The following is a 21095-nucleotide window of genomic DNA, read 5'->3' on the forward strand; positions in this document are numbered from 1 at the left end:
GAACAGTATCATCTTGAATGATAATCATTCCAGAAATCAGTGATGCAATGTAAAGCATTTCAGATCATCATTTTATAGGATCCTATTTGAAAGTTGAGGAAAATATCTGTTGTTTCTTACAAGTGAAAAATTTCTAATCTCAAAGCAATTATGTGGTACATTGCACAAGCAACGTTTTCTCTTGATAATTTTAATCTTAATGTGTATTTTCCCTGAATAAGCTTCATGTTGATTTTGGTCCCGGTTGCAACATATTTTGCTAATGAATTGGACAAAGCTATATAGCAAATAGCTATATTAAATTAAAGTATAAACTAATAAATGTTTTAATAGTAGTTTAATAACTGATTAAATTGATTTTCATTCTATGAGCAATGATACAAATTTAATGAATTCTTGTTCTTGCAAAAATTTCAGATTTATTTAAAAGTAAGCTTTTATTATTACTTATATCATCCTTACATAATAGAAGTCTGGTTATGTGACAGTGTATTTTAAATATCGTGGTGGGGAACGATTACCCAGTACCTAATGTTATATGTATGAATTTGATAACATAGAAATTATTTCTTCTTTCTAAAGTATTTTATAAAATTATCTTGTTTAAACCAGTATGCTTTGTCACTGTAAACATTATTTTTTTAATATTTTATTTATTTGCTAGAGATAGTGCAGGCAAGAGAGAGTGAGTGAGAGTACAAGCAGAGGAGCTGCAGGCAGAGGGAGAAGCAGGCTCCCTGCTGAGCAAGGAGCCTGATGCAGGACTCGATCTCAGGGCCCTGGGATCATGACCTGAGCTGAAGGCAGCCACCTAACTGACTGAGCCACCCAGGCATCCCCACTGTAAACATTTTTAAGAAATAATAAAAATATATCACAATTTTCAAATGTGAGCCCAACTGTGTACTGTTAAGTTATCATGAATCACTTGAAGGAATAAGTAGGAATACAACTAGGCTAGCCAGATTTATCAAATAAAAATACATTGTATTTTTTGTATTTTATCAGGCAATTGTAAGTACTGACCCTTAATAAGTTTAACATTTGATTAGTGTGACCCGGCCAATTGCTTCATATTTCCAGATTAAAAAGCATTAGTTCAAAGGGGAAAGGAAGTGAATTATCATTTACTAAATTTAATGTCAGGCAATCGTTGTATGTGGAACTTTTAGAACATAGGTTTCTGGCTTGATCACAACCCTATGTGATAGGTAGTGGCATAGCTTATACATACAAGAGACATCTAAGATAATCTATTCACGCATTTATATTAATTATCCAAAGTCTACAGAGAGAAAGCAATGAACTTGGCATTTGCACCCACCTCCATTGGACTCCAAAGTCTTTTGATTTCTGAACAAAGAAATAGCCATTGTTCTTTGAGTTCTTTTTTTCTTCTCTGCCACCCTTCTGTATGTCTCAGGAGACTGGCATTTGTGAATATAAATCAGTGGCTCCCTTGTTCTTTGGCATCTGATTACATCCAGCTAGTGGGAGTTACCAGCAGGTGATTAGGAAGACTGACCCCAGGTTTTAATAATTTACCATGGATAATCCTTTTTTGAATAGGGAAAACTGCAGGGATATGAGTAGACTATGGAGGAAAGAAAGGAATTGGGGTATGTCTGTCCTTGGGGTGACACTGGATGAAGGTAGATATTGTTATATCAAAGTTCTCTTTGAGATGCTGTCATTTAACACATTGGTAAATAATTGTATACTCATATTATTCATGATAGAATGATATGATTTAAAGCAAGTAAAAAAATAAAAAAATAAAAAAGCAAATGAACTAGTTCTCAGGGGACCTTTTGTCTAGTGTGGAAGATTTAGAATAGATTTTTACAAACAGTAATAAATATTATTTCAACCTATAATAAATGTTTTGAAGAAAAGCTGCGAATGAAATGAGCAATTAAAACACAGGAGTTTGATTTAGAAAGCGGGTATGCAGGACAGTCATTCCTGAGTTCCTGTCATTTATTCTCAGGCCACAAGGATGAATAGAATTGGTTAACAAAGAATGGGAGAGGCAGTATTCAAGGGAGAGTCAAGAAACAATAGAGATGAAGGGAAATACTGTAGTGGTGCTGTGGTTAAAGACATAAGCCACAGGGAAGAGATCACATAGATTTATTTTGGTGGGTGAGTGTGGGGAAAATAGAAGTTCAGTTATATGCAACAAAAGTTGGATATACAGGCCTAGAATTTTAAATGAGAGTGAGTATGGAGATATAGATGACAAAGAATAATCATACTGAGAAACAGATAAAAAACAAACATGTGTATTCTAAGTTTTAGCACAAAATCTTTGACAAATAGTTTTAAAGCTTTCAAGAAGCATAATGTTTATTCTTCTAGACTCCCCAGAGGAAAGGTTTAAGTGGAACCATAATGAGCCTGAAAATTTTGTCAGTCCAATCACAAGAAGCAATGGAAGCAATATTGCTGAGTCTCTAGCTCATCATCTGAGATGAACTATAACCCATCAACAAATCAGATATCTTGGTCTCTTTGATCTTGCCATGCTTTCCAAAGCCAAGTCTACATGGTGCTACGCAAACGTTTAGTCTGGGTTCAGAAGTGTCTAGCACCTCTCTACACAGTAGCAAACTAATATCTTTGAGGAAAGAAATGATAGCATGGGTGGCCCCAGCTGCATATTCAAACTGGAATTAATATCCCCAGAGTTCTTTGAAGCCCTGACTTTCATAACATAAACAAACAGGGGAAGATATCAGAAGTTGCAACCAGTAAGATGTAACTTAATTTAAAAAATTACCAAAGAAAGTCAAGCTGTTTAAGTAAATATGCAATGAAAATAAACACATGAAGATAAGTGAGCAAAAGCAGTCAAATTAATGTCTCTTTTATAATGGTTTATTATCAAACACAGTAAACACAAATACACACATACACTCATAGACATGCACACATGCACATACACACCTACACACACAAACAGCGTTTTTAGCTGAGACTTGGAACAGTCCTGGGTAAATAAATGGCCCACACAAGAATTGGAAGATTGGAGGATAGAAGAGTTTAGAATTAGACTGGATCATAGATTGGGTCTGAACCTAAGGAACCAGAGCCTGATGGAGGTTATTAATTTGAACTTTAATACAACAAATACTGGCCAGCATAGCTGACTTTAGTAGGCATGAAGAAGGTCCAATTTAAGGAAAGCCTATCCAAATAGACAGTGACATGTATAAATTGAATTTCCACACAGATCATAATGGGGATGATTATCATAAAGTAGCAGAGTGTCAGACACTTGATAGAAGTATAGGATTAGGACCTTAGTTTTAGGAAGATACCAGGAGGAATAAGATGCTTTGATTCAGGCTCAAAGTATACAACAGAAGACCACTAGGCAGAAGTGAGGTGTACATCTCATCTCTGGAAATAGGCATTAGTACAAGTATTGAAATACAGCAAGAAGTTAAGGGGGCCTATATTGCCAAAAATAAGGGGTAAGTTTGAGTTACTCATCTTACTCCTGAATGGCCATTGTTTCCATCCTAAAGATGGAAGAGAACCAAAGCTATAAATGAGAGCTCAGTGCTTCAGCCTCTGATAAAGAAGTCTGCAGAGATTGGGTGTCAGTCTGGGTCTAAGTGGTAGCTTGTGTTAAAGTGACCAGAAACTAAAATAAAAGGATTTAATCACTTTATTCATTAATTAATGTTGATAGATAGGAATAAAATTATGGATAAGCATATAGACATACAGATATATTCATTTATATCTTAAGCTAGTTGATTAAATGTAAAGCATTTATCACAGTCTCTCAAATATTAGCTAGTACTTTTATGTATCTAATGCTTAAAATGTCTCTAAGACAGGAAATGACAAATGTTGGCGAGGATGCAGAAAAAGGGGAACCCTCTTACCCCCTGTCGGTGGGAATGCAAGCTGGTGCAACCACTCTGGAAAACAGTATGGAGGTTCCTGAAAAAGTTAAAAATAGAGCCACCCTACAACCCAGCAATTGCACTACTAGGTATTTACCCCAAAGATACAAATGTAGTGATCTGAAGGTGCACCTACACCCCAAGGTTCAAAGCAGCAATGTCCACAATAGCCAAACCGCTGAAAGAAATGAGATGTCTATCGACAGATGAATGGATAAAGAAGATATAACAAGTAGTGGCCAGCATAGCTGACCTGAATAGGACTGCAAGAATGTAGAGCCAGACAGAGCTGAAGGATGAAAGGAATCTCAAACCAAAATTGCCACTTGGAGGGAAGAGTTGTCTTATCTCATGGATCAGATCCATTTTGGACCATTGTGTAAGCAAGAAATAATCTTTTATCTTGGTAAACCATTAAAATTTCAGGGCTATTCACCCTACTCTGAACCCTGAAAGTCTTAAATTTTATTATAAAAGGAATATATTATCTATAAATTGTTTTAATAAGAACAAATTCATCTTTTTGTATTTGAAGTGGCTTTTAAATAAATATATCCAGTTTATAATACAGGAAGGAAGTTTCCAGTTACATTAAATAAACTATCTATAAATTCTAAATGATCAGGTAAGGACTATTTTTGAAGTAATATTAAAAAAATATATAGGGGGCTCCTGGCTGGCTCAATCGGTAGAGCATGTGACTCTTGATCTTGGGGTCATAAGTTCAAGCCCTACATTGTGCCTAGAGGTTACTTTAAAAATAAATAGCATGCAAAAATTTGTTAATAAACACAATGTCAAAGACAAGTGATTGACTAAGGAAAAATTTGCAATGCTTGAAATACAATAAAGACTTTCTATAAGTAGTTAAGAGACACAAATAATAGAAAAACTGTAAGGGATGTTTACCACTACAAGACCACATGAGAGGCAAAAAGACCTCAAATGTATGAAAGCATAAACCTTCAAAAGTAGTCAAAGAATTAAGTGGAAAATGAAACATTTTCAGCTCACTTCTACCTATGAAAAAAAGTCAATTTTTTCTTCCCCCACTATTCTCAGTGCCAAAGTGCTATCTTTTAATCACACTACTAGTACTTAATGATTTATTGCAATAAATGATTATTGAAAAATATGGGAATATTCCTAATGCCCATTAGTGGAATAGAGATTGAGTAAATTATGGCATATCTTTATTATGTAATATTGTGTAGCTTAAATAAGAACAACAATGAGCTATCATATTAATGTGGAGGCATAGTCATAAATTATATTAATGAGTAAACAAAAACCAACATACAAAGAAAAATCTATAGTATAATCCTATCTTTGTAAATCATAATGCAAAACAAATGAAAACATTTACAGGAGTATGTACCTATGTGTGTGTAGTGAGGTATATGTGTGTATACATTTATTGATGCATTCCAGGGCCATTCAGGGCCTCAGAGGTTCTGGGCAATATTAGAATTCATCAGTGAAACAAAAGAGAAAAAGCCCTGAATGTGGAAAATACAGACAGTAACAACAAAACCAGTGAAAGTAAAATGTAGAGTACAATAGAGAGTGAGATGTGCTATAAAAAGGAGGTAAAGCAGTATTGAAGAAGGGAAGCTTTGGGGGAGCTAGGAGTTACTATTTTGAATGCAGTGAAGAGGATTCATTTCAGATCACATTAGAGGGATGGGGCCTCGGCAGATGCTAAGACATGGGAACTAGGCAAAGCAAAGCCTGATCAATAACGATAAAAGTTTACAATCATCATAGACCACTTAAGATTGTGAATTCTTCCTTAAAAAATGGTAAACTGAAGGCACATCTCAAGAAACTACATGCTCTAAGACCCTTAAAATAACTGAAGACTGTCTGAAACAATAACAAAATTTTAGCAAGAAAAAGATTCTATAAATTATCCTTTTGAAAAGAGAGATAAAGAGAAAATAACTAGATCTGTTACAATATTACAAAATGGTAAAAGTGTTATAAAGCAATTTTATCCTAAAGATTTTTTTATGGAAAATAGAATATAAATTTAACAAATGGCTGTCATCTCTTCTTATTTAGATGTGGGGGGATGGAGTAATTGGGTAATAGGTATTAGGGAGGGCACTTGATGTAATGAGCACTGGGTGTTATATGTAACTGATGAATTACTGGACTTTACATCTAAGACTAATGATACACTATATGTTAATTAATTGAATTTAAATAAAATAAGTTATAAAAAAAGAACACTGTAACTTTTAAATGTAAATAAATTAAAGTCAGTAGAACAAAATGAAAGTGATAATATAGTAGAGTAAATAAGTTAAAGTGTTGATAGTTTAAAAAAAATCTAATTAAAAGTAACTTAACCTTTAGAGAACATATATTGTCTCACTTAACTTGAAAGTTCATTGAGGTCAGGCTTCAGGCAGGGTTTCATCAAAGCGCTTGCTTGGTGTCCCATTTTTCTTTGGGTACTTCTTTCCTTATTAGTTTGAATTTGGTCTCACCTTAGCTTCTTTCAAGGTAGCAGAATAGCTAAAGCAGTTGCATCATTTACATTTATAAACCCCAAACACTGTCCAGAAGAAGGAAAAGTTCCCTTTCAACAACTTGGCTCTAGTCTGATTGAAGTAAGTCAGATTGAGTGTCCAACACTGAACCAATGATCCCAAGGGGATAATATTTTATGGGTTGTCTCAGACCATCAGGTTCCATCCCTGAAGCTGAGAGAAGAGTGAATGAAACACAAAAACCTCATGACTCCTACACAGTGGGGGGTTGGTGGAATGGATGCCAGGAAGTCAACTAACCATGCCCAATAAAATTAACATTTAGAACCAGTAAGTAGCAAAAACAGCTTTATGGAAAGCACAAATTAAAGAGGAGAAAGACTAGAGGAACTCTCCCAGAGAGCAGAAGGAATTAATTGGAAACAAGAGATTATTTGGTACATAGAAAAATAGATCACAAAGAGACAAACTGCAAATGAGAAAACAGAATACACAAAACAAAAATGGCAATCAAGAGCATAATGGAAGAAAACTTTCCACATTAGAAAGAGAATTCAGATAGGAAAACAGAAACTAACAAAATACAGTGGGGTAAAATTGTTAAAATCTCAATGGAAAGAAATGATCAATATCTCTAGAAGAAATCATTCCCTAATGAGTAGAAATTAGGCACTATACTATATATATTTCCATACATGACCTTATTTAGTTTCGATCCTCACTATTATAAACTGTGAGGTAAGTCCTATCATCTCCACTTGGCGCTTGATGAAATTGAAACTGCAAAGGATTTAAACAACACAACTGATAGAATTGCCAAGCTTCCATTTGAACCTAAGCCCACCCAAAACCAAAATCTGCATGCTTTCAATTATATCATTTAAGAAAGTGAAATGAAAGAACAGCTTGCCAGAAGTTTGCATAAAAAATAGAACTCTGTTACAACACTGTTGCTGTTGATGTGAACTTGCAATGACCATGGAAAATAAATACTCATTATATAGATAAGGGAATAGGAACACTGTCCTCTCCTCTTCTCACTGAGTGACTTTCCACTAACATGAGCCAAAACTGGTTTTTAACTAATCCACACTCAGCAAATGAATAGTGTCCTAAAGTGAAAGAATCCTCTCCTCTGTGTTCCTTATAATAGACGTACCTAACAGACAGGTAAATAGTCATAGACTTCTCTGCAACTAATAAAAGGATATATTCAGTACTATTAAGACAAGTTAAAACATGGTAGTGGAAAGATATTTTAGCAGAACTATTTCTAACGATTTCCAACTGCCAAACCACTAGCTTCCTTTAATTTGGGCTTTCCCTTGTTAACGCACAACATTCTTAGTGGTTGGAAAATGTTCAAAGAAAAACTAAGAGAGAAAAAAATATATAAGTATAAAAAATTTCTTTTTTTTAATGCCAAAGAGCAAAAAAAAATAATAAAATCTAAACAGACATAATCTAAACAGACACAAGTTTTGGTGCAAAAGAAGATGAGATATAATATTCTTCCTCTTTCCCAATCCACCAGCTACAATGCATTGGCTTGGGGAGGAAAGTCTTGGCATAGGATGCAAGAGTTTGCTTGTGGTGGTGGGTTACCTAGTATTAACACTGACATTGAATGAAGTCTTTTTTCTGAGTTACCATATTGTGATTAAGTAATGTTTATTGTATACAGACCATTCATTGAAACCAAACCAAACCAAACCAAACCAAAAAAACCCCACAAAACTATTCAACATCAATTGCATGTGTTGTGGGTTGAATCCTATCTCCCATCCCGACCAATTCCTTAGTACCTCACAATGTGACTATATTTGGAAATAGAGCCATTGTAGATGTGGATTGTAGATTGTAGATGTAATTAGCTAAATGAGGTTGAAATCCTACTGGAGTAGGGTGGGCCCCTAATCCAATATGACTGGTGTTCCATACAAAGGGGAAATTGGAATTAGACATACAAGGAGAACATTATGTGAAGACGAAAGCAAAGATAAAAATAATACAGCAGAAGCCAAGGAATGCCAAAGATTGCCAGGAAACCTCCAAGAGCTAGGAGAGAGGTGTGGAACCAATTCTCCCTCACAGCCATCAGAAAGAACCAACTCTATTGACATTTTGGATCTGGGACTTCTAGGCTCCAGAACTGGTAGGCAATAAATTTCTGTGTCTTAGCACCCAATCTGTGGTCCTTTATTATGTTAGCCTGAGCAATCAAATACAGTATTTAACATACTATTCCTTGGGGAAGGGGGTGTTTATACTAAGATGATTCATAGATGTAAACAACGGACCACAATGCAGGTGTAACCAACAAATGTACTCTCTGGGTGAGAAAAAGAGGAGTGAACTGGAGAGAAAAACTGAGAGGCCATTAGCTGTACACTCTGGCCAAAGAATGTGTTCAGGGGCCCGTATCTTTTTTTTAAGATTTTATTTATTTGACAGAGAGAGACACAGCGAGAGAGGGAACATAAGCAGGGGGAGTGGGAGAGGGAGAAGCAGGCTTCCCGCTGACCAGGGAGCCTGATGCGGGGCTCGATCCCAGGACTCTGGGATCATGACCTGAGCCAAAGGCAGACGCTTAACGACTGAGCCACCCAGGTGCCCCAGGGGCCCATATCTTTAATCACTTTTAAGATCAGGCTGTTGCGGTTTTTGGCATAATAAGCTTAGTGGGCAGTGAAAAGCCAAAGAGCTTTTCAGGGGACTGTAAGTATATTTGAGATGGTGACAAACAAAACAAAATATCAACCTATATAAGTACCACCACAAAATGAAAACCAATACAATTTTGATTGGATATATATACATGTAACATGTGAACTTGGTTAATTATGAAATTGATATTCAAGAGAAGTTTATAAAAATTGAAAAGTATTTGAAGGTTAGATTATGTTTGATTCAGCATGAACTGCCATGGTTGTATGATAATTATTAAGAAATAAAAACCAAGCACAAATTAAACATAACTCATTCATAGTTCAAATAGCAATTTCAAAGGAAAAATTACACAAAATTCTGTGAACACTTTACAGCACACATTGATATTTGATTTGAAGTGTGGTTGTTTTAATATGCATATATATGGTATTACAAAGGATATCTAAAAGTAACAATGCCTAGAACAGAAGTGGCTCTTAAAATGGAGCATATCTGGGGTCAAAAGGAATATTCAGTAATGAAGCTCTTCTTATAGACTTGTGAAAAAATACTTAAAAATACTTAAAAATGCTAACATTTTACAAAGCACGTAAATTATTAGCAAACAGGAAATGGTTCACCTTAACCCATATGATAAGGATTTTAATATTTTCAAGTAAAAGTTATAAAATAAATAATTCACAGTGATGATAAGTAGAGCATAGGGACTATAGTCAATAATATTGTAATAACTATATGGTGACAGATGGTTAACTACATTTATTGTGGTGAGCATTTTATAATGTACACAATTGTCAAATCATGTTTTTGTATACCAGAAATTGTTATATTATGTCAACTATACTTCAATTAAAAATAAGAAAAGAGATTGAAAACATAAGATATTTGTATAAACTTTAAATGAAAAAATGAAAATTTTCATGGATTTTTTTTTTATATTTCAGCAAGACAGCTCCTCAAAATCTCCCCAGATTTTAAATCAATGTGACATGTGGCAAAATAAGAAATCAAGATTTGTTTCCTAGAGTGATTTTCAGTGAAAAAATGTTGACTTTCCAAATTTAACAGAAAGGCTAGAAGACATCCTAGACTATTTCAATTGACTGAACTTCATGTTCTTTGAATGTTTCTTGTTACTAATATTTTCATCAAATCAAGTATTTTGATTTGAAGAAAGTTGTTTTTGTCTCCTTTCCAGAAGTGTTTTCTTTGATTAAAATAATGCTGATCATAAGTATTTATGAGTATTGTGGCCTTAAAAAATTGTCATTGATATTTGGATTGGCTCTCAATCCCCATTTCGTCTTCCTTCTATTTGAAGGTTAAACAGTGTCTCCAAGCTTTCTTGAAGCTTGGCTATTGCAAGTGCATTAGGGTCATCTAGGCAGAGGCCCTCAAGCCAAACCAGAAGGCAGGTTATGACAAATAGACAATCTCCCAGCAACTCCTTAATGATGTTGCTCCTTTGAAAGATCCAAGAGGTAACAGGGTTCATTCTTCAGCAATCTGGTGTCAGTAAAAAGAGGCTTATTGATCTGGCTCCCTTTCTGTTAGAATGAGGCTTTAGAAATTCATTTTTCAAGTTCTTAGTGTTGAAACGAATATGACTTCAATGGTGGCCATAAACACATAGCTTCCCTTTTGGATCCATTTTAGAACTTACTCCTTCAACTCCTCCAGTGCTTATACATCTACACCTAGTTCCTACTTACGTCCCTTTTTCCATAAGATATTTAACATGGTTTATGTTTTCTAAACTGAATCCTTACTGATACATAAATTTAAATCAAAATACATCAATGTATATCATTGAAATATTGAGAAATATATTCTCATTGCTTTATTAATCAAATTTCCAAGTGAGATTAAAGATTGATATGAACTAAAAGCCTTTGACTATAGACTATTGCATCTATGTTGTGGAAATCATGGATGAAACTTTAAAGATGATAATGAGTGAAAAACAACAAGAAGTGGGAAATAAAATATATATTTTCTAGAGACTTTTAAAATAGTTTTTTAAAAAGCCACTTTTATATCAACTCTATTCATTTTCCAGAAAATTGTCAAGACTTCACTTAGAAAGTCATGAGATTTTGCAGTAATCTTACTGTGGGGGAAAGGAGAGTGGGGAGAAGAGAAACAATAGTTCACTGCTACCATGCTTCTTTCTTTTAAAGAAACACAATAGAAGGACCTCATGTGGCATCAGTTCCAATTCAGTTCAGGGTCTCATTAAATCTATATGACTCTTGCTTCACACATACAACTCAGTACTCTATTGATGTTAAAAAATGATGATTCTTATATGTCAATAACATGCAATAAACTAGAAAATGCTAATGCTGGTAGTTGACTATGATGATCACCCTGGTCAAGGCCAGAGATCTATTTAGATTCCAAGACCAAACTAGAATATTGATTTCATTCTATTGGTTCTATTAGTCACATTGTCTCCTATGGTCATCAGGGTCTGTTTAATTAATTTAAAGGAGCCTTTCAAGAATGAAAAAAAAAAAAAGTACCTAGCTATTAGGTGTTATTTGGAAGCACAGTCACGCTTCCAACATTTGGAAAACAATGAGTAAATATGGGGCTAGTAAAGGGAAACTGCCACGCAATCTATGGCTGTTCTTACGTTGCCCAAGCCCTTCTGTGACTAGACTTGGCTCACCTCCAATTGCAGGAGACATCTTAGTGTTCTCCAGTCAGCATAGTCTTGAGTCTCTCTTACCTGGAGCTTAGTACCTGAATTTCCCCATGGGCTAACAAAAATAATTTCATCATTGCCCTTCTTCCTTACCAAGTCTAAAGATAGGTTTTCTAGTGCTCATTTCCTGCCCCTGGATTGGCTGTTTTCCAAGATGACTGGACTTGACATTTCCAACTCTCATCATAGAAAACAGCCCTCTCTCCATACAAGAGCTTGGCTGTATCTTAGGACTTCACAAACATAATCCATCAGAACATATGAATCTTATATATCACTACATTTGTCCATATCTGAGTTACTTCATATAAAAGTAACACCATGAATGGGTCTTTAATTGTAGATTCTACAGTAAACTTCAGCAATCCCAGTCAGATCATCTTTATGGTCCCTCAACTAGCATGGGATCCAAATACATCACAACACCCTTGCTTTCTGTATCTTGAGCAAATGCTAGAACAAGACCACAGACACAACACATTTGCCAAGAAACAATAAATGTAATTAGGGGAAGTGCAGTCTAAGTGCATATTTATAAAAGAAACATTTCTAAGCGGGATGCTAATCTACAGACATAATGAATGAAGAGTCTTGTATATTATCAAGTAGCACGGTTTAGTTTCTTGGAGCCAGGATGTCTGGACAGTCAACATCCCAGAATGGAACTTTGCTTAAACATTGCATAATTGAAAGCCCATTAAAGTGATTATCTGCAAACAATAAACTTCCCTGTTCTGAAGGTAACTTTGTCTCAAACTCAAAAGTCATAAACCTAGTTTATAGCATTCAAGTGTTTTTTCTGTCTTCTAATCATCAAAACTAAAGAAACAAAACAAAACAAAACAAAACCTGGTGTCCAGAATCAGCTATTGCATATAGAAACCTTGAACTTTTGGAGAAGATGAGGTATTGAAGAGAAACAACCAGGCCGGAGGGACAGAGACAGCACACATAAAATGCATTGACCTGTAATGGTTTGGTTCTCCCAGCTTTTAGTCATACTTCAGTTGTCATATAGAGATAGTGATTTGTATAATCAGCAAATTCCAGTCATGGTTATCTTCGTATTTAGTAATTATGTTCCGTACTAGCCTACCAGGGCTGCCAAAACAAAGTACCACAGACAAGGTGACTTATAACAGAAATTTATTTTGTCTCCATTCTGGAGGCTGGAAGTCTGAGATTAGGGTGTTAGCAGAATTGGTTTCTTCTGAGGCCTCTCTTGTTGGTTTGCAGGTGGCCAACTTCTCTTTGTCTTCACATGGTCTTTTTTCTGCTCATATGTGTCTGCGTCCTAATCTCCTCTTTTTAGGGACACTAGTCTGATCAGAATAGGGCCCACCCTAACTATATCTGTTTAATTTAATTACCTCTTTACATACTACTCCAAATATAGTCACATTTGAGGTACAGGGTGTTACTGTTGGGGACATAATTCAACCCATAACATGTTCCTTGTTCCGATTTGTCCTTTATCCCTCTAATTTCCCTAAAAATGTCTGTCTTCTTTTAGCCAAATTAATGCAGATATTGAAATTAATATGATGGTGTATCTTCTCTCAGTTTATGCAATGTCAGTGTTTAAAATTCATATTCTATAATGCTTTTTGTGTCCTGTGGTCTTTTCTCTCAAAAATGAATTATAGTAATATTAAATGTCAAGACTATTGCACAGGAAATTGGGGTATAATGAATATTTATAACCACTGCATGAGATAAAGGCATTGAACATTTTATCACCCCTTATTTTGACCATGAAGGATGTACATACTATTTTCTGTTATTACAAATAACATAATGAATATACTTACACAGACACACTTGTGAGTATATTTAATTATCCTATAAGATTAATTCCTAGGAAGGCACATTACTATTTCTAAGAATGTGCTCATTTCTAAGGCATTTAAGATATTCCTCCAAAATTGCTTTTCAGAATGAAGTTATTATACATATCACACCACAGTAAATCTCTAGTAACAAAAATGAATAAGCATTTTTTCATAATGATGTGCAAAACAGAGTGCTTATTGTTCAAGTTGCATTTCTTCACTTAACTTGATAATACTTTGGCATTTTATTTATTTTTTTATCTATACATATCCTTTACCAATTTTTCCATTGAAATATTTATGTTGATCTAATTGATCTGTACAAAGTTACCATAAAGGTCAATTTGAAAATCGGTTATAGTGGCTTGTCCACACTTCCATTTCAGTATCAAAAATTAACCACTTGAATTATCCATAGTTTATTTTATAGGAAAAGGCATCATAGAATTTTTGAAACACGTTTTATAAAAAAGAAGAATTGCCTACATTTAAAAAGTTCATGTACCTATTTTGTACATATTTCTGTATGAGACAAAGTTCAGGACAGTTCAGTTAAATCTTTGTCCTCTTCATTTGTTATTTTATTTATTTATTTATTTATTTAAAGATTTTTTTTAAAATTTATTCATTCGAGACACAGAGATACAGAGAGAAAGAGAGCACAAGCAGGGGGAGAAGCAGAGGGAGGGGGAGAAGCAGGCCCCCCCCACAGAGCAGGGAGCCCAATGCAGGGCTCGATCCCAGGACCCTGGGATCATGACCTGAGCTGAAGGCAGACGCTTAACCATCTGAGCCACCCAGGTGCCCCTTCATTTGCTATTTTAATAGAAAAAAATTCTCTCTCTCCCTCCGCTCCTCCTGCTGCTTGTGCTCTCTCTCTCTTTGTGTCAAATAAATAAAATCTTAAAAAAAAAGGGCGGGGGCACCTGGGTGGCTCAGTCGGTTAAGCGTCTGCGTTCGGCTCAGGTCATGATCTCAGGGCCCTGGATCAAGCCCCACATCGGGTTTTCCACTGAGCAGGGAGAGAGCCTGCTTCTCTCTCTCCCTCTGCTGCTCCCCGTTTGTGCTCTCTCTCTTTCTCTCTCTCTGTCAAATAAATAAATAAAATCTTTAGAAAAAGAAAATAAGTGCTATCTCATCATTTCATTTTCTTCTTTCTTGCTTTAAATCAGGGAACTCTACATTTAAGAAAGAGAAATGGAGTTGCTTTATTGTCGTCCTCTTAAATGAGGGTAGATCCACTCACCAGCTGACATGGGATATCTCCTTTATGAGATAGTAGTCATGGCTATATAGTATCAGGGCAAGGGAAATATAGAAAGATTAGCTAGATGCAGTGAGAATATATATCCCAAGGAAAAGGAAAAAGATGTGTGGCAAGGGCTGGAGGCTGCAAGAAATGTGTAGAAGTATCAATAGAGATAAGATACTTATGGAAGGAGGTGATGGTCCTTAATATTGGAAGTGTTGTTGTTCAGAAAGGTCAAGCTTACACTAAATGACTGCATAACTGTTTTGTTTCTTAAATTCCACATGAGTGAAATCCTATGGTATTTGTCTTTCTCTGACTGACTTATTTTGCTTAGCATAATACATTCTAGTTCCATCCATGTTGTTGCAAATGGCAAGATTTCATTTTTTTTGATGACTGAGTGAGACTCCATTTTATATATATACCACATCTTCTTTATCCATCAATCAGAAATAAAACAGATGAATAAAGGGGAAGGGAAGGAAAAATAAAATAGGATGAAAATAGGAGGCAAACCATAAGAGATGCCGAACTCTAGGAAACAAACTGAGGGTTGCTGGAGGGGAGGTGGGTGGGAGGTTGGAGTAACTGGGTGACGGGCATTAGGGAGGATGGGCATTAAAGATGTAATGAGCACTGGGTGTTGTATGCAACTGATGATTCACTAAATTCTACCTCTGAAACTAATAAAAAAAAAAGAAAAAATGACTGCATGATTGCTAATACAAACCATCAGTAAAAATTGAAGGTAGGAATTGGTTTAATATAAGATGATCTCTCTAAAATTAGAGCTTTTAAAATAACAAAGTGTAGAGATCTCCTTCTGGTGTAATGAAACACCTGTCACTGAAAGAATTCAAACTGTAGCTATATGACAGTCCTTCAGTGATGATTTAGCATATTTACTTACAGTCCATAGCATTGGCTAAAATCAGGATAAATAGCCATTTATCCAAGATCATTTTCAGTTCATTGATTCCCAGTTCATCCTCAGATAATTTGGCTGTGTTTTCCTATGGTTTCATGGAAAATAACAGGAAGCATTTTATTTCTTGCAATATATTAAAATATAGAAATTGTGCCAAAGGAAAATTTGTAATATGATTAGATGAACACCCCTCTTTATAATTACTGAAATCTTGGGAATATGTTTTTGTTAAATCTGAGGATAATGATTTAACTGGTGATAAGGCAATTATATTAAGTTCAAAGGAAACACATAAAACTGGTTTTTGTAAAATAAATGTTTGTAGCATTCTTTTAATGGTGATATTTTATTACAAATCATATACATAAATGATAAGGTGAAAAAGGGGATTATATTGAGTCTTTGTGTGGCTCCAAGAAAAACTGATTGTTACAAAAAGAATGTATCATAAATATTAAATCATTTCATTTTGTTTTCTCCTGACCCCATGTTCCCGTAAGCTTTCCACATGCAGAGTAAAGCCATGTGTCCTAAGTATTCCAGGGTATCAGGGAGCAAGTAAGGGATCCCTTTAACAAGCAAACTACTGAAAAACAATTAGGCTTGAAAATCCAGGTATGGTAGCTAAAGGCTCTTCTTAATTTCCTTTGAAAATCGAGAACCAAGCCTAGAAGTTACACGTTGTGTGTGTATTGCTGTTTTCGTCAGTATGAGGAACATACTGCTTCCATAGTGACATTAAAAATAATTTTGTTGGGGCACCTAGGTGGTACAGTCAGTTATGCAGCCAACTTTTGGTTTCGGCTCAGGGCATGCTCTCAGGGTCATGGGATCGAGCCCCATGTTGGGTTCTGCACTCATCACAGAATCTGCTTCAGATTCTCTCTCCCTCTTCCTCTGCCCCTCCCGCTTATGCGCTCTCTATAATAAATAAATAAATCTTTAAAAAAATAATAATTTTGCAGAATGACCTTTATATTGGTAGAAAACTATAGACAGTTGGCAATGACATTGCAACAAAAATTGAAAAAAACATGTCAATATTCAGATTAATATAAGGAGGTATTTTTTTTTAACACTACTGTTACAGTCTAGTAAAGATTCTGTTCATTTAAGTAAATGTTCAAAGCAACCATTTAATTTTGATGGTACTACTATGTAAAGTTCCGTTTTGGTTTGGTGCCTTGCTGGGGGGGGCCACATGGCTGTGTACTAGAGGCATGAACATTGGTGGCTGCCGCCTTTGGGCTGGGACGAATGGCCCTCAAAGAGGGGCTGAGGAGCTGAGTCAGAGCTATGGCCAGTCCAGGGGTAGCGGCTGGACTGACCATTGCTGCCACAGGATTTGCAGGCTGCTACATTTTGCAAGCCATGAAACCCATGGAGCCTCAAGTAAAACAAGTTTTTCAAAGCCCACCAAAATCTGCCTTTAGTGGCGGTTACTACGGAGATGGGTTTGAACCCCAAATGACAAAATGAGAAGCAGGTAAGCCCCGCTGCCAATAAAGGAACAATATGAGATGCTCACTGACAGATTATGCTTTTCAGTCACCTGGACAAGGGAGGATCTCCTTGTACAGCAACCAAAATCAAGGAAGCTAAAGATTTACTAGAAGGTGAAGCTAAAAAATGAAGTAAATGTGTGATGAATTTTAAGTTCTTGTTAGTTTATGTATATAAGGGCCAGCTTTTTATAATAAATTGCCTCAAAGCTAAGAAAAAATTCCATTTTTAAAACTAGATGTTCATTTCTTGCTGTGGCATGGGAAGGTGGTAATTTGGCAGATTCAAGGCCCAGATTTTCACTTAAGCACAGGAGAGCATCACTACTCAATCATTTTCTTAAAATCAATTACAAAGCTTTTCTAAGTCAACCTTCTCCTCCAAGCTTTATCCAAGCATCCTCTCCACATCAAATTTCATGGCAACACTACAGTTTATAGAAATGTGTAGCTAAAATAAGTTAGATATGAGCTAGGCCATCTAAAGACAGAGAAATCTTGGAAGAGGAGAAAATCTGTGCAGATATAAGGCAATGAGAAAAAGGGTAAGTGTGCACACTCCCAAAATGTTTCATGAGAGCGGTCAGGTTGGGACACAAGTTGCAAGAGGCTCCGTAGGAAACAAGTTTACTGTTGAATGAAATAATAAAAAATGGAACTATTGTAATACTGTTGTAACTAATGGTACCAATGTAAGTTGAAGTTTTTCCCCCTCTGTCTTCTGTTATTCTTCCTCTTTCTTTTTTTGATAAGAACTACCAGACAATGTTTTAGACTTTGCTTAATATTGGTATTATTTAATATTTAAAGAATTTGTATGCTACAACAATGTATTTTCTTGTACTTTTCTTTAGAGGAAGATTTTTGATAAATTCAATTGGGTTAATATAGAAGTAGATATAGACCTCTCAGTTCCTTTCTTTTTTTTTTAATTCTTTCTTTTTTTCCCCAAGTTTTTATTTGAATTCCAGCTAGTTAATACACAGTGCAGTATTAGTTTCAAGTGTACAATTTAGTGACTCATCACTTACATACAATGCCCAGTGCTCACCATTTATGTCAGTATTGATATGTTTTATTTTTCAAAGAATTGTCCTTATCATTGAAGTCTTCGAGTTTGTTGAAATAAAGTTGTTCATATATTCCACTATTACACATGTATTCTTAATAGGATTTGTAAAGAGATCCCTGCTATAATTCCTGATATTAGCTATTTTCTATTTCCTAACTTGCTTTTTCCTGACCAGTCCTGCTAGTGGTTTAACAATTAACTGATCTTTATTTTTTTCCCAGTTCAAACTATTTTATTTTTTAATTATTATGTTCAATTAGCCAGCATATAGTACATCATTAGTTTCTGATGTAGTGTTCAATGATTCATTAGTTGCGTATAACACCCAGTGCTCATCACAACACTTGTCCTCCTTAATGCCCATCACCTGGTTACCCATCCCCCCACCCCCTCTCTTCTCTAACCCTCAGTTTGGTTCCTGGAGTCCAAAGTCTCTCATGGTTTGTCTCCCTCTCTGATTGTTTCCCATTCAGGTTTCCCTCCCTTCCCCTGTGGTCCTCCGCGCTATTCCTTATGTTCCACATATGAATGAAACCATATGATAATTGTCTTTCTGTGCTTGACTTATTTCACTTAGCATAATCCCTTCCAGTTCCATCCATGTCGATGCAAATAGTAGGTATTTATCCTTTCTGATGGCTTAGTAATATTCTATTGTATAGATGGACCACATCTTCTTTATCCATTCATCTGTTGAAGGGCATCTTGGCTCTTTCCACAGTTTGGCTATTGTGGACATTGATGCCATGAACATTGGGGTGCATATACCCCTTCTTTTCACTACATCTGTATCTTTGGGGTAAATACCTGGTAGTACAATTGCTGTGTCGTAGGATAGCTCTATTTTTAACATCTTGAGGAACCTCCATACTGTTTTCCAGAGTGGCTGTACCAGCTTGCATTCCCACCAACAGTGTAAGAGGGTTCCCCTTTCTCCACATCCTCACTAACACTTCTTGTTTTCTGTCTTGTTAATTTTTGCCATTCTAACCGGTGTAAGGTGGTATCTCATTGTGGTTTTGATTTGTATTTCCCTGATGGCTAGTGATGTTTAAAAAACCAGACAACTTTTGTATTTCTTAATTTGTCTGTTTTCTACTTATTTAGAAAGTAAATCTATGTATTTTTAATATCTGTTATCTTTATTATTTCCTTCCTTTTACTTAATTTGCGTATAAATGGCTCATCTTTTTCTAGCTACAGAAGATGGAAAATTCTATCACTTTCTTATATATAATATATAAACTTTCTTCTTTGCTATATATTTCCCCCTCAGCATATCTTAGCTGCATCCCACACATTTTGATAAGTTGTGTTGTGATCAGAATTAAATTCAAACACTTGTGGGGAGCACAGCATATTGTATAGAGAAGTTGAATCATTGTGTTGTACACCTGAAAAGGAATGTGACATCGTGTGTCAATTATACTCAATTTTTTAAAAAAACAGAATTAAATTCAAAACTTTCTGTAATTCTCTTGTGATTTCTTGTTTTATCATATTAATTATTTAGAGGTATGTGGCTTAGTTTCCAAAATTTGGGGACTATTCTGGCTAACAATGTAATTGATTTCAAATTTAATTTCATGGTGGATGTCAAAAACTACTCTGTATGATTTCAGTCTTTTGCCATAGGTTATTGCAATGGGCCATCTTTCACTTACCACAAGGGAATTACAATTAATATTGCACCACTTCATGTGAAATGTGAGAACCTTAAAATAATGTTATATATGCATCCCCGTTCTATGTATTAATGGTGTGAGAGATTTTCAATCTACTTATATTATAAATCTCAAATTTCAATGTAATTTTAGCATTAAACCATCACTTTTATTCTAAAGACATTAAGAAAAAATTTTAGTCTTATTTCTGATTATCTTCATTCCTTCCTGTAGATCTGTATTTCTATCTGGTGTCATTTCACTACAGCCTGAAGAATTCCCGTTAACATAGCTTATACTACAGGACTTGAGAAATGTATCTTCTTGGCTTTTGTTTACCTAAAAACATATTCACTTGGCTGTTGTTATTTTGACTGGATGTAGGAATTTGAGTTGAAAATTTTGTTCTCATTTTCATTAATTTAAAGATCACTAAAATCTTTCTACCTTCACTGATTCTATCTGCAGTCAGCCATTACTTGTATCTTTGTTCCCTGAAAAATGCTCTTTTTCCCTCTGGCAAATATATATAGTTATCTTTGGTTTTTATCAGTTTGACTGTGATGCGTCTAAGTATAGTTTTTATTGTTCTTGTCTTGGAGTTTGTTAAGCTTCTCATGTCGGCAGGTTGGTGTTTTTCTCCAAACCCAAAATATTTTTGGCGGTTACATCTTTAAAAACTTTCTTCTTCTTTTTTCTCTTTCTGGGAATCTAATTACATATATACCAGACATGTTGACATTGTCTGATAAATCCCTGAGGCTATATTTAAAAATTTTTTCTTGATTTTTTTTAAGATTGAGTCAATTCTATTGAAGTTCTTTAAATTCATTAACCCTGTCTTCTGCCATCTCCAATCTCTTGTAAAGTTCATCCAATATATTTTTAATGGACTGTGTTTTTAAAGCAGTTTTAGACTTACAAAAGCAAATTGAAAATACAGTACAGAGAGTTCCCTTATAACTTTTTACACAGTTTCTCCTACTGTTTACATATAAGATTAGTATGGTACATATGTTACAATTAATGAACAAATATCAATATATT

General features: G+C 35.1%; 1 pseudogene; it reads left to right on the forward strand.

The window, feature by feature from the left end:
- The first annotated feature begins 17106 nt into the window (after positions 1-17106).
- LOC110570060 lies at positions 17107-17443 on the forward strand (annotated as a pseudogene).
- The last annotated feature ends 3652 nt before the right edge of the window (positions 17444-21095 follow it).

This window comes from Neomonachus schauinslandi, chromosome 1 (genome assembly GCF_002201575.2).
Source record: "Neomonachus schauinslandi chromosome 1, ASM220157v2, whole genome shotgun sequence".
Taxonomy (NCBI): Eukaryota; Metazoa; Chordata; class Mammalia; order Carnivora; family Phocidae; genus Neomonachus; species Neomonachus schauinslandi.